Source organism: Branchiostoma floridae, chromosome 13 (assembly GCF_000003815.2).
Source record: "Branchiostoma floridae strain S238N-H82 chromosome 13, Bfl_VNyyK, whole genome shotgun sequence".
Classification (NCBI taxonomy): Eukaryota; Metazoa; Chordata; class Leptocardii; order Amphioxiformes; family Branchiostomatidae; genus Branchiostoma; species Branchiostoma floridae.
The window spans coordinates 22,351,321-22,365,082 of NC_049991.1; positions in this window are offsets into that span (position 1 = coordinate 22,351,321).

Below are 13,762 nucleotides of genomic sequence, written 5' to 3' on the forward strand. Positions count from 1 at the left end.
TGGCTACAAGGAATAAAAAGGACATCAGATTATTGACGTAATTTCATTATCGTAGGCAGCAAAATGTCTGTACAGATTCGGCATCAGAAAAAGACTCAGTACCATGGACAGCAGTGGGTCTGTACCGGTTCACTACTCAAGACAACAGTAGGTCTGTATAGGTTCAGACCCAAGGACAGCAGAAGGTCTGTAAAGATTAAGTACGATGGACAGCAGTAGGCCTGTTAATATTCAGTACCATGGACAGCAGTAGGCCTGTAGAGGTTCAGTACCAAGGACAGCAGTAGGCCTGTAGAGGTTCAATACCATGGACAGCAGTAGGTCTGTATAGGTTCAGTACCAAGGACAGCAGTAGGTCTGTATAGGTTCAGTACCAAGGACATTAGTAGGTCTGTATAGGTTCAGTACCAAGGACAGCAGTAGGTCTGTATAGGTTCAGTACCAAGGACAGCAGTATGTCTGTATGGGTTCAGTACCAAGGACAGCAGTATGTCTGTATGGGTTCAGTACCAAGGACAGCAGTAGGTCTGTATAGGTTCAGTACCAAGGACATTAGTAGGTCTGTATAGGTTCAGTACCAAGGACAGCAGTAGGTCTGTATAGGTTCAGTACCAAGGACAGCAGTATGTCTGTATGGGTTCAGTACCAAGGACAGCAGTAGGTCTGTATAGGTTCAGTACCAAGGACAGTGGAAGTTCTGTTTGTTTGTTTGTTTGTTTTATTTGGATCTCCATTAGTGATACTAAATGTAGTATCACTATTCTTCCTGGAGTCCTACAATACATGAGCAATAAATACAATACATAAGCAACAAATCTTGTACAATAAGTAAACAGAAAACCAACAAAATCAACTGAGGTAACTCAAAGTGAATGATGGAGATCAGAGGTCAAATAAAAATGCCATAACTTAGGTTTTGTATGCAGAAGGTGAATAAAACAATGATTAACATAATTGATTCTACCAAACTGAATATGCATTATGAATATAAGTACAAAGTAAAGTAGTCGTAATGATAATAAATAATAAAATGTAGACACCTATACATAACTGAAAATGACGTTAGCAACAGAATAGACCAAAGTAATGTGTTACCAAAACAACAGAAACCGCTGAATGAAATAAAGGTAATGTAAAAGAGTAGGGTTGCCTTTGTCTTCGAACATATACAATGTATATACAACTGTACAACAACAATTATTCTATCATATTACCACCACATACTCAGTGGTGCTGATTTGTTTTGTATTCCCCAGTCTTTGATTCTGTTTTTGAATACTGCACAGTTGGTAGATGTGAGGTTGCTTGGTAGTGAATTGTATGTCTTTGTGCATCTGTAAAGGAATGTCCTAGTGAGTGCTTTTGTTTTGGGTTTCGGTAAAGTGAATCCCCCCTTGTGTGCCAGTCTTGTGTTGTGGTTATGAGAGATGAAGGTAGTACTGACCCTGTCATAAATTCCTTGCGGTTCCTTGACTGTAAGGATTTTATGAAAAGCACAGATGGTACTGGTGAATAATCTCTCTTTGACAGTTTGCAACCCTAGCCTGGAAAGTAAGTCGTTAGAACTGGTGAAAAGTGTCGAGTTGGTAGCAAGTCTGGCTGCACGGTTCTGCATGGTTTGTAGTTTGTCTAGTTGTGTTTGTGTTTGTGTTGTCGAAGAGAGAATGGGAGCACAATAGTCTAGATGCGATAGAACAAGTGACTGTATCACAGTTTTTAGTATGTCTCCGGGGAAGAAGGTTTTGTATTTTCTTAATGATGCTAATGTGCTTGCCATTTTACTCCTGACTTTATGTACATGTAGGGCCCAGGAGAGATGTTGGTCAACTGTGAAGCCAAGCAGGACAGCTTGTCTTACTTGTGTAATGTCCCTTCCTCCCACACTGAGCTTTAATACAGGATTGTGTTTCAGTTTGTGGTGGCTCCCAATAAGTATAGATTTAGTTTTCCCCACATTAAGAATCAGTCTGTTAATTTCCACCCATCTCCAAATTCGTGTAAGTACAGGTTGGAGGATGTGTTCTACTTCAGCAACACTAGGAGCCGCAGCATATGGAGTTGTGTCATCAGCGTATAAAACTGTGTCAGTGTTACTATTGGTATTCTTTGTTAAGGTGGGGAGATCGTTGGTGTACAGGCAAAACAATAAGGGCCCAAGGCAGCTCCCTTGTGGCACTCCACACCTGTTCACTCTATAAGGTGAGAAGTCCCCATTTATAAACACGGCCTGTTCCCTTCCTCTGAGGTAGCTCTCTATCCAGCTGACTGCCAGGTCATTGAACCCATAACATTTCAACTTAGCCAGCAGTATATCGTGATTGACTATGTCAAAGGCTGCACTAAAATCAAGCAGTACAGCTCCAACTAAGTTACCTTTATCCATTTCGGTCAGCCACTGGTCAGTCATATGTATTAATGCACTTGAGGTGGAATGATGCTTCTTGTAAGCATGTTGGCATTCTGAAATGATGTCGTTTTGGAGGAGATAGTTTTGAAACTGCTTCTGAACTATTTTTTCCACTAGCTTACTGATAGCTGGGAGCAAACTTATGGGTCTGCTATTAGGCCCGTTTAGTGGAGCTGATTTGTCTTTTATTAGCGGTATGATTTTAGCCTTTTTCCACTGTGATGGAAATAGACCCGGTGTTAGGGAACTGTTTATTATATAGCAAAGGGGACTGGCTATGTGGTCCGCACAGAGTTTGAGTAGTGTGTTGTCTATGTTGTCATAACCCGTGGTTTTGGTTTGTGGAAGTGACTTAAGTAGCACCTTTACCTGCTCTACAGTGACAGATTGAAAAGAGAAGGAGCAATTCTTTGAGGCCATTATGTTCCTCTTAATTGGTGCAAGTGCTTCTTCCATGTCTAGCTGTCCTTCATGTGTGAGGTTATTTACCTTGTTAATGAAATAATCATTAAAATATGTTGCAATATCACTGGGTTTGGTCCATATCTGTCCATTAGATTCAATAAAGTTGGGTGTTTTACAAGTCTTTCTTCCCAACATACTGTTGATCACATTCCAGAGCTGTTTTGTGTTGCATTTATTGCTGTGTGCCTCTAACTGTTCTTTATAGAAGGCTTTTTTCATCTTCCTATTCTCCCTAACAACGTCATTTCTCAGACGCTTGTATCTCTGGAGGTCGGATGCTGAGCCTGATGTGTGTGCTTCACGTTTAGCCTGGTCTCGCAGATCCATAAGAAGTCGCAGCTCATCGTCGACCCACTGGGCTGGCGATGCTCTGACAGTTGTCTTGCGGACTGGAGCATGTTGGTTGGCTACGTTTGTGAGCAGTCTCATAAAGCAGTTCAAAGCATCCTCAACGTCATTGCAATTGAGCACAGTGTACCAGGGGCATTGAGCTATGTCTTGGAGGAAGTGTTCTTGATCAAATCTCCTATATGAACGTTTTAATGTGATAGAGGCTTGTATCTTTGGTAGTTTTGTATTCCTTGTGGTGTGTACTATGTTGTGATCTGTGCACCCAAATATAGTAGATTTTGTGTGAGTGAATTTGTCTGCTCTGTTTGTGAATATCAAATCAATGCAAGAAGAAGTAGCAGAACCATTTGCGGATCTCCCAATCCTGGTTGGACTTACAACCATCTGTTCCAGGTTCAGTGATGAAAGATCTGACTCAAGCCTTTCTTTCAAAGGGCAAGTGTCATTTAACCAGTCAATGTTAAAATCTCCTGTTATGATGACCTCTTGGTCGTCTAGAGTGACTTTGTCTAGTGTTTGTGCAATTTTGTGGAGGTATTCAATCTTAGCAGAGGGTGGTCTATACAGGCATCCAACCAGGATTGGCTTTACATAAGGTAGGTGAATTTCGGCCCAAACTATTTCTAAGTCACTAGTTTCTAGGTCAGATCTTCTTTTATGAGGAATATTATTTCTTATATACAAGGCAACACCACCACCTCTACTGTTGCGGTCATGTCTTAGTATGGAATAGTCACCAACATTTAGGGCACCATCATATACACTGCTATCCAAATGTGTTTCTGATATAGCTACAATATGCAAGATGTTGGTACTTAACAGCTGAGATATCTCTTGAACTTTATAACGTAGACTGTTAATATTAACATGTGCTATGTGCAACCCTTTACTTGGCAGACTGAGGTCTGGACCAGGATTCATCTGGACGTCCCCGGCCAGTAACAGGGTGATTGTAGCTAAGAGTGCATAAACGTCAGTGGTACCTCTGGATGCTGGTTTCCTTGACTCGGACTCGGGTGACAGCTGGATGTGGCTCACAGCGTATGCCCCACACATCCCCAGAGACGCTGGCTGGTCGGCTGCGAACTGCCACGTTGTCATATGATCTGCCATTTGTTGGGATGGTTGTGCATGGCTAACATTTGGTAGTAAAGCTACTATAATGGTTGCTATCAACAGCATTTGGTCTAGTACTGATCTTATTATCTTACCTCTGGGCTCCATAACAGTAAATACAATTACGCAGAATATCTAGGTTCAAAATATTACTAAAACACAGAAGACAACACACACATTAAAGATGGTGGCTTAGGTCGTGTTTGATACACTACTCTGACAAAACTATATGCTGTCGACGAGTCTAAGGCTACGAGTATGCCTGGTGATGCCTCCTACATGACCCGGTGCGCCCTCCCCACTATGGCGATAACCACCAAGCGAGAGGCAGAAATCCGGGTTTTTGACTTGTGTACTGAAATTTGGTCGAACTAGGCGGATTGAAGGCCAACCCAATCGAATTTGAAGGTGTCACAAGGACACAAGCAGCCTAAAAATCAATGCAGGGCAATAAGAAAGGTAGAAATAGGAGGGCTTACTCCACAGACAGAAAAATTGCCGCCATCTTCCAATCCATGACCTCTGACCTCTCTGTATAGGTTCAGTACCATGGACAGCAGTAGGTCTGTATAGGTTCACTACCAAGGACAGCAGTAGGTCTGTATAGGTTCAGTACCATGGACAGCAGTAGGTCTGTATAGGTTCAGTACCATGGACAGCAGTAGGTCTGTATAGGTTCAGTACCATGGACAGCAGTAGGCCTGTAGAGGTTATATGAGAAGGATATGTTTACTTTAAAGGTAGAATTCAGATACTAAGAATATAGACATTTAATTCAGGTTTCGATGTAGCTATAGTTAAGTGAAGTCGTTCCTTTCAGGTTTCCCTGCTGTATGTTTGCAGCATCTGGGAGATCAAAGAGGCCGCCACCCTTTGCCTGTTGCTTCCCAGAGGTCAAAGGTTAATTGCCTGGATCATCAACACAGCACCCGTATCGGAGTGCACCGCTGGACTGTTCCACTTTTGTGCAGGAGTGTACCACTGGGCTGTTCCACTTTTGTGCAGGAGTGTCCCATTGGGCTGTTCCACTTTTGTGCAGGAGTGCTATTATGTGAAATGTGTTGAGAATGAGAATGGATCGTTTCATCTCTCGGCAGGGGTGTCCTCTTTGTTTCTTGAGACTGTTCTATATCTCTGAGCGGTGACCCTGAGAACTGGATGGCTTCACCCACTGACGATGAGTCCACTGGTGCACACAGTGCCGCATGCGCCCTGTTGTCCATCACATCACCGACAAGCAGATGTTCCTACAAGACGTGCCACATAACCTTATATGGCATGAACAAATTCCTGCCATGGATATCGTAAAGCCTTATATGGCATACAGCAATGTTTGCATCAGCTGGCACACAACCTTAAATGGAAAGCGGACGTTCTGTCAATGAGTGTGACATAACCTAATACGGGAATCTGGCGTCAGTTGCAAAGGATGTCACATAACCTAATATGACAAGGAGACGTTACAGCAATGGAATAACGTATTATCAAAAAAACAAATGTCAAAACAGTAATAATGGATGACACTATATATGAAGGCATTAAATTAGCAGTATATTCGTATTCAGAATTGCGTGCTCAGAAATATGTATGTTGGGAAGTGGAAATTGGCAAGCTCATATTAGCAAAAGACAAGGTAAGGCAAAAGGCAATGTTAGATCTAAAATGAGCTATGTTGACTCAAAGCAGTATAACAGTATCTATAACCCACAACTCCTCAGCAACGTAACAGTACCTATAACCTGCAATGGTCAGCAACATAACAGTACATATAACCCACAATTCCTCAGCAACGTAACAGTAGCTATAACCTGCAATGGTCAGCAGTATAACAGTAGCTATAACCCACAATTCCTCACCAACCTAACAATAGTTATAACCCACAATGCCTCAGCAACGTAACAGTAGCTATAACCCACAATTCCTCAGCAACGTAACAGTAGTTATAACCCACAATGCATCAGCAACATAACAGTAGTTATAACTCACAATTCCTCAGCAACGTAACAGTAGTTATAACCCACAATTCCTCAGCAACATAACAGTAGTTATAACCCACAATTTCTCAGCAATGTAACAGTAGCTATAACCCACAATAACCCACAATTTCTCAGCAATATAACAGTAGTTATAACCCACAATTCCTCAGCAACCTAACAATAGTTATAACCCACAATGCATCAGCAATATAACAGTAGCTATAACCCACAATTCCTCAGCAACATAACAGTAGTTATAACCCACAATGCATCAGCAACATGATTGTAGTTATAACCTACAATGAGCCAGCAACATAACAGTAGTTATAACCTACAATGAGCCAGCAACATAACAGTAGTTATAAACCACAATGACATAACACAATAACACCCTTTATAACCCATGCAGGCTCCCATTAACAGGTAATGATTGTAATTAACATTGACCTCTAGCCACGTTTTCTGCCAGTAGCAAACACAGTTACAACCAATGCTCACCCGATGACGGATAGATAACACAGTGTAATCAATGACCCTAGGGGGTACGGCAATAGAACAATAACTATAGCACTTATTACCAGTTTAGATAATATGTAACAATAACAGTCTGAAATGAGTAGATTGTCAGACAAACAAAAGTTCCGAATTTAATCTTTATCTATGTTGTTCAAGTTTTTAATTTGTTACAGCCCAGGATTTCTTTCGTGAGTCGCCCTTCTGTCTCATTGTACTTGCAGTAGCCGAGTTTTAGCAGCTTGTTATGTTTGCCTGCTGCAAAATTGATGTCCCCTTCTGCAGCATATTTCCCTTTGGCATTTGCGGAGATGGATGCTTAATTGGATTCCTTTGATTCTTGACGGCGCTGCTCAGCATTTCTGAGGGAAGCCGACTTTTATCAGCAACTTTTCCCTCATGTCTTCAGGAGCTGCTTGTAATGCATAGCAATTAGGCAGACCCGAATAAGTTAGGGAGGGAAGACTACCATAATTACATCATGCTATTTGCTGTGAAACATTAAACCATGTGGCACTGCACCTGAATGATGCTCGTTCTGCTTAGTCAGTGAAGACCCTGACTGCTTCAGTGGCCCTCCTAAATCCAGGAAGTGTAGTGCAGTAGCAACGATTATTTACAATAAAGGTCCTCCTCGGCACGATTAGGGTCTTATAATAGTATTGCACACCTAGATTTCTTACCAACCAAGAACAATGGAACGCCATTCATCCCTCCTTGAGTCATTCTCCAGTTTTATTCTAATGACAAGCCTGCTATTTCCCAACGATCAGCCTTTTCCAGACCACCGTGCTCTAAGCCTGCTGTTTTTGTCTGCTACTTTAGGCCTGCTGCAGTTTGTCTCCAGCTTTAGGCCTGCTTCAGTTTGTTTCCAGCTTTCGGCCCGCTGCAGTTTGTCTCCAGCTTTCGGCCCGCTGCAGTTTGTTTCCAGCTTTAGGCCCGCTGCAGTTTGTTTCCAGCTTTAGGCCCGCTGCAGTTTGTTTCCAGCTTTCGGCCCGCTGCAGTTTGTCTCCAGCTTTAGGCCCGCTGCAGTTTGTTTCCAGCTTTAGGCCCGCTGCAGTTTGTTTCCAGCTTTAGGCCTGCTGCAGTTTGTTTCCAGCTGTAAGTCCGCTGCAGTTTGTTTCCAGCTGTAGGTCCGCTGCAGTTTGTCTCCAGCTTTAGGCCCGCTGCAGTTTGTTTCCAGCTTTAGGCCCGCTGCAGTTTGTCTCCAGCTTTGGGCCTGCTGCAATTTGTTTCCAGCTTTCGGCCCGCTGCAGTTTGTCTCCAGCTTTCGGCCTGCTGCAGTTTGTTTCCAGCTTTCGGCCTGCTGCAGTTTGTTTCCAGCTTTAGGCCTGCTGCAGTTTGTTTCAAGCTTTCGGCCCGCTGCAGTTTGTTTCCAGCTTTCGGCCCGCTGCAGTTTGTCTCCAGCTTTAGGCCTGCTGGAATTTGCTTCTACCTGAGTGTGTACTGTTGTCCGAGTCCAGCGCTGAGCCTGCTGCAGTTTGTCTCCAGCTCTGCGCCGCTGTTGATTGTTTCCATCTATGTTCTCGCTGCACCTGCTTAGTTTTGTAATTTCCCCTATCTCTAAGTCTAAATCTGTAGAAAAGCCCACATGTGTGCTCGAAGCCGACTAATGATCATCAGCATTCTCTCCTCTAGGTACAACTGCGTCTCGGGTGGTGAAGCATATCTGATTTTTTTAAAAAGTCACCATCATAAGTAAGGGATAGAGTTATATACGGCCACTATGGACCAGCAAGACGTCTCAGTTATGTAACTATGTACTTTTTGGGTCTCTTCACACACGCGGGTGCTAGCCTGGGCTAGCACTGTCTTCACACACGCGCGCCCTAGCCGGAACTAGCACTGTCCTCACACACGCGGATGCTAGCCGGAACTAGCACTGTCTTCACACACGCGCGCGCTAGCCGGAACTAGCACTGTCTTCACACACGCGCGCGCTAGCCGGAACTAGCACTGTCTTCACACACGCGGGCGCTAGCCGGAACTAGCACTGTCTTCACACACGCGGGCGCTAGCCGGGGCGAGCACTGTCTTCACACACGCGCGCGCTAGCCGGAACTAGCACTGTCTTCACACACGCGCGCGCGAGCCGGAACTAGCACTGTCTTCACACACGCGGGCGCTAGCCGGAACTAGCACTGTCTTCACACACGCGCGCGCTAACCGGAACTAGCACTGTCTTCACACACGCGCGCGCGAGCCGGAACTAGCACTGTCTTCATACACGCGCGCGAGCCGGGGCTAGCACTGTCTTCATACACACGGGCGCTAGCCAGAACTAGCACTGTCTTCACACACGCGCGGGCGCTAGCCGGGGCGAGCACTGTATTCACACACGCGCGGGCGCTAGCCGGGGCGAGCACTGTATTCACACACACGGGTGCTAGCCGGAACTAGCACTGTCTTCACACACGCGGGCGCGAGCCGGGGCTAGCACTGTCTTCATACACACGGGCGCTAGCCGGAACTAGCACTGTCTTCACACACGCGGGCGCGAGCCGGAACTAGCACTGTCTTCATACACGCGGGCGCGAGCCGGAACTAGCACTGTCTTCACACACACGGGCGCTAGCCAGAACTAGCACTGTCTTCACACACGCGCGCGCTAGCCGGAACTAGCACTGTCTTCACACACGCGCGGGCGCTAGCCGGGGCGAGCACTGTATTCACACACGCGCGGGCGCTAGCCGGGGCGAGCACTGTATTCACACACACGGGTGCTAACCGGAACTAGCACTGTCTTCACACACACGGGTGCTAACCGGAACTAGCACTGTCTTCACACACACGGGTGCTAACCGGAACTAGCACTGTCTTCATACACACGGGCGCTAGCCGGAACTAGCACTGTCTTCACACACGCGCGCGCTAGCCGGAACTAGCACTGTCTTCACACACGCGGGTGCTAGCCGGAACTAGCACTGTCTTCACACACGCGGGCGCGAGCCGGAACTAGCACTGTCTTCACACACACGGGCGCTAGCCAGAACTAGCACTGTCTTCACACACGCGCGGGCGCTAGCCGGGGCGAGCACTGTATTCACACACGCGCGGGCGCTAGCCGGGGCGAGCACTGTATTCACACACACGGGTGCTAACCGGAACTAGCACTGTCTTCACACACACGGGTGCTAACCGGAACTAGCACTGTCTTCACACACACGGGTGCTAACCGGAACTAGCACTGTATTCACACACGCGCGCGCTAGCCGGAACTAGCACTGTCTTCACACACACGGGCGCTAGCCGGAACTAGCACTGTCTTCACACACACGCGCGCGAGACGGAACTAGCACTGTCTTCACACACGCGCGCGCTAGCCGGAACTAGCACTGTCTTCACACACGCGGGCGCTAGCCGGAACTAGCACTGTCTTCACACACGCGGGCGCTAGCCGGGGCGAGCACTGTCTTCACACACGCGCGCGCTAGCCGGAACTAGCACTGTCTTCACACACGCGCGCGCGAGCCGGAACTAGCACTGTCTTCACACACGCGGGCGCTAGCCGGAACTAGCACTGTCTTCACACACGCGCGCGCTAACCGGAACTAGCACTGTCTTCACACACGCGCGCGCGAGCCGGAACTAGCACTGTCTTCATACACGCGCGCGAGCCGGGGCTAGCACTGTCTCCATACACGCGGGCGCGAGCCGGAACTAGCACTGTCTTCACACACACGGGCGCTAGCCAGAACTAGCACTGTCTTCACACACGCGCGGGCGCTAGCCGGGGCGAGCACTGTATTTACACACGCGCGGGCGCTAGCCGGGGCGAGCACTGTATTCACACACACGGGTGCTAACCGGAACTAGCACTGTCTTCACACACACGGGTGCTAACCGGAACTAGCACTGTCTTCACACACGCGGGCGCGAGCCGGAACTAGCACTGTCTTCATACACGCGGGCGCGAGCCGGAACTAGCACTGTATTCACACACACGGGCGCTAGCCGGAACTAGCACTGTCTTCACACACGCGGGCGCGAGCCGGGGCTAGCACTGTCTTCATACACACGGGCGCTAGCCGGAACTAGCACTGTCTTCACACACGCGGGCGCGAGCCGGAACTAGCACTGTCTTCATACACGCGGGCGCGAGCCGGAACTAGCACTGTCTTCACACACACGGGCGCTAGCCAGAACTAGCACTGTCTTCACACACGCGCGGGCGCTAGCCGGGGCGAGCACTGTATTCACACACGCGCGGGCGCTAGCCGGGGCGAGCACTGTATTCACACACGCGCGGGCGCTAGCCGGGGCGAGCACTGTATTCACACACACGGGTGCTAACCGGAACTAGCACTGTCTTCACACACACGGGTGCTAACCGGAACTAGCACTGTCTTCACACACACGGGTGCTAACCGGAACTAGCACTGTCTTCATACACACGGGCGCTAGCCGGAACTAGCACTGTCTTCACACACGCGCGCACTAGCCGGAACTAGCACTGTCTTCACACACGCGGGTGCTAGCCGGAACTAGCACTGTCTTCACACACGCGGGCGCGAGCCGGAACTAGCACTGTCTTCACACACACGGGCGCTAGCCAGAACTAGCACTGTCTTCACACACGCGCGGGCGCTAGCCGGGGCGAGCACTGTATTCACACACGCGCGGGCGCTAGCCGGGGCGAGCACTGTATTCACACACACGGGTGCTAACCGGAACTAGCACTGTCTTCACACACACGGGTGCTAACCGGAACTAGCACTGTCTTCACACACACGGGTGCTAACCGGAACTAGCACTGTATTCACACACGCGCGCGCTAGCCGGAACTAGCACTGTCTTCACACACACGGGCGCTAGCCGGAACTAGCACTGTCTTCACACACACGCGCGCGAGACGGAACTAGCACTGTCTTCACACACGCGGGCGCTAGCCGGGGTGAGCACTGTGCAGTCGTAAAGCCGTCACTCCAGCAGCCCGCGCGCCGCCGGGGGACCGAATGTATGGCCTGCAGATAAATAATCCATTAATAAAGGTGCAGCGCTGCTGATCATAGCCTGCCAGGTTTGAGTTATGACATCTCCGAGGGCGGCGCGGGGAGAGCTGATCCCGGGAGAGGGAAGCTGCACGGAGAGATCAAACCGGGGATATGGCCGCGGGCTTCAGGAATATCAGCTACATGATAACTTTATTACGTACGGGGGGAGGGGGGGAGGGTTCTGCAGGAATATCAGCTACACAGCTACATGATAACAACTTTATTACGGGAGGCGGGGGTGCAGGAATATCAGCTACATGATAACTTTATTACGTACGGGGGGTGGGGGGGTGGAGGGTTCTGCAGGAATATCAGCTACACAGCTACATGATAACAACTTTAATACGTACGCGGGGGGGGGGGTGCAGGAATAATAGCTACAGGATAACAACTTTATTACGTACGGGGGGGTGGGCCCAGGAATAATAGCTACATTATAACAACTTTATTACGTACGGGGGGGGGGTGCAGGAATAATAGCTACATTATAACAACTTTGTTACGTACGCGGGGGGTGCAGGAATGACAGCTACATCATAACAACTTTATTACGTACGGGGGGGCAGGAATAACAGCTTTATTACGGAGGGCTTAGGGAATAACAGCTTTATCACTTACGGGGGGGGGGGACTACTGGCTTTATTATGGGAGGGGGATCTGCAGGAATAAGAGCTCTATTATGGGAAGGGGTCGTGTTTCTGTGTGCAGGAATAACAGCTTTATTACGTCCTAGAACTTGAAACATTTGTGCAGGACCAGCTCCTGGCTTGTGCTGGTTCGCTTCGCTCACTCAGTGGTTTTATTCGGTGCTTATAGCAAAGCCCCAGGCGTTATGACACCATATACACCTCTGGGCGGATCATTAACCATTGATTTATGAAATGGCCAAAACGAGCGGACAAGGCCGATGAACCCCGAGCTTTCGCTCTACTATATGTTTTGTACCATGTATATGACCGAATGATACATGTTGACAGATTTATTAGGACTTGATGTAATCCATTTCTCTGTTATATCCTATCTGATCCTTGCCCCTTTCGTGACCTCAACGGCAAGCGGCCTGCAGGTCACTTTGAGCTTCTCAGGAATAAACAAAGCTTCAAACAAACAAATGTGGAACGATGTTAAAGCTGCGGTAACTACTGGGTGCCAATATGTGGACAAATGTACGACAGGATCCATTGCTTGACACAACTTTCAGCAGCCTTTCCAAGGAGAATAGGGCGAGGTCATTGGTTTGGTAGGCAGGAGTAAGATTGCAAATGTCCATTCTTTAGGTGTCGTGCCTTGCTGAGAATACCTGAGAGAGGAGAGTTGAGTTCATAGGCAAATTCCTTATGAATTTATTGTGCATTCCTAGGTACTCAGCGTTACTGTAGAAAGGGAAAAAAGTTTAAAAAGTATGATTGATTTACCAAAAAGCAGATGCTTAAGTAACTATATATGATTTTGAGAACGGTCAGACGTTTCAGACAGCCCTCCTGTGTATTTTGTTGTGACAAGGTTACATGTAGTCGGACATTACGTTGTGTTTTACCAAATATACTATACGATACTTACAGTTACAGTCACGGGTTCGGCAGATCAGGCTTCAATACGGCTCGGCGGGTATTCCAGTGTTACTACTGTAACAGCACTTCTCTGTACAGACTCTAGCATGCTGTCGTATTTATCCACCACTAATTAGTCAGTATTATCCTATTGATATTGATGAACCAGTCCTGTTACCGTCTAGCATACAAGTGCAAGGTTCAGTTTGGCAGACAACCCTTTTGTCTTGTACAGTAGAACTGGCGGACAGAATTAACACAAGGATAACAGGTTCAAAGACCGTCTACATGCATACATGATATACAAGGTGTGAACGCGAGTCGTAATAAGACAGACATCCCTGTTGCTAAGGGCTGTAACTATACATACCTAGTAGTAAAGATGATATC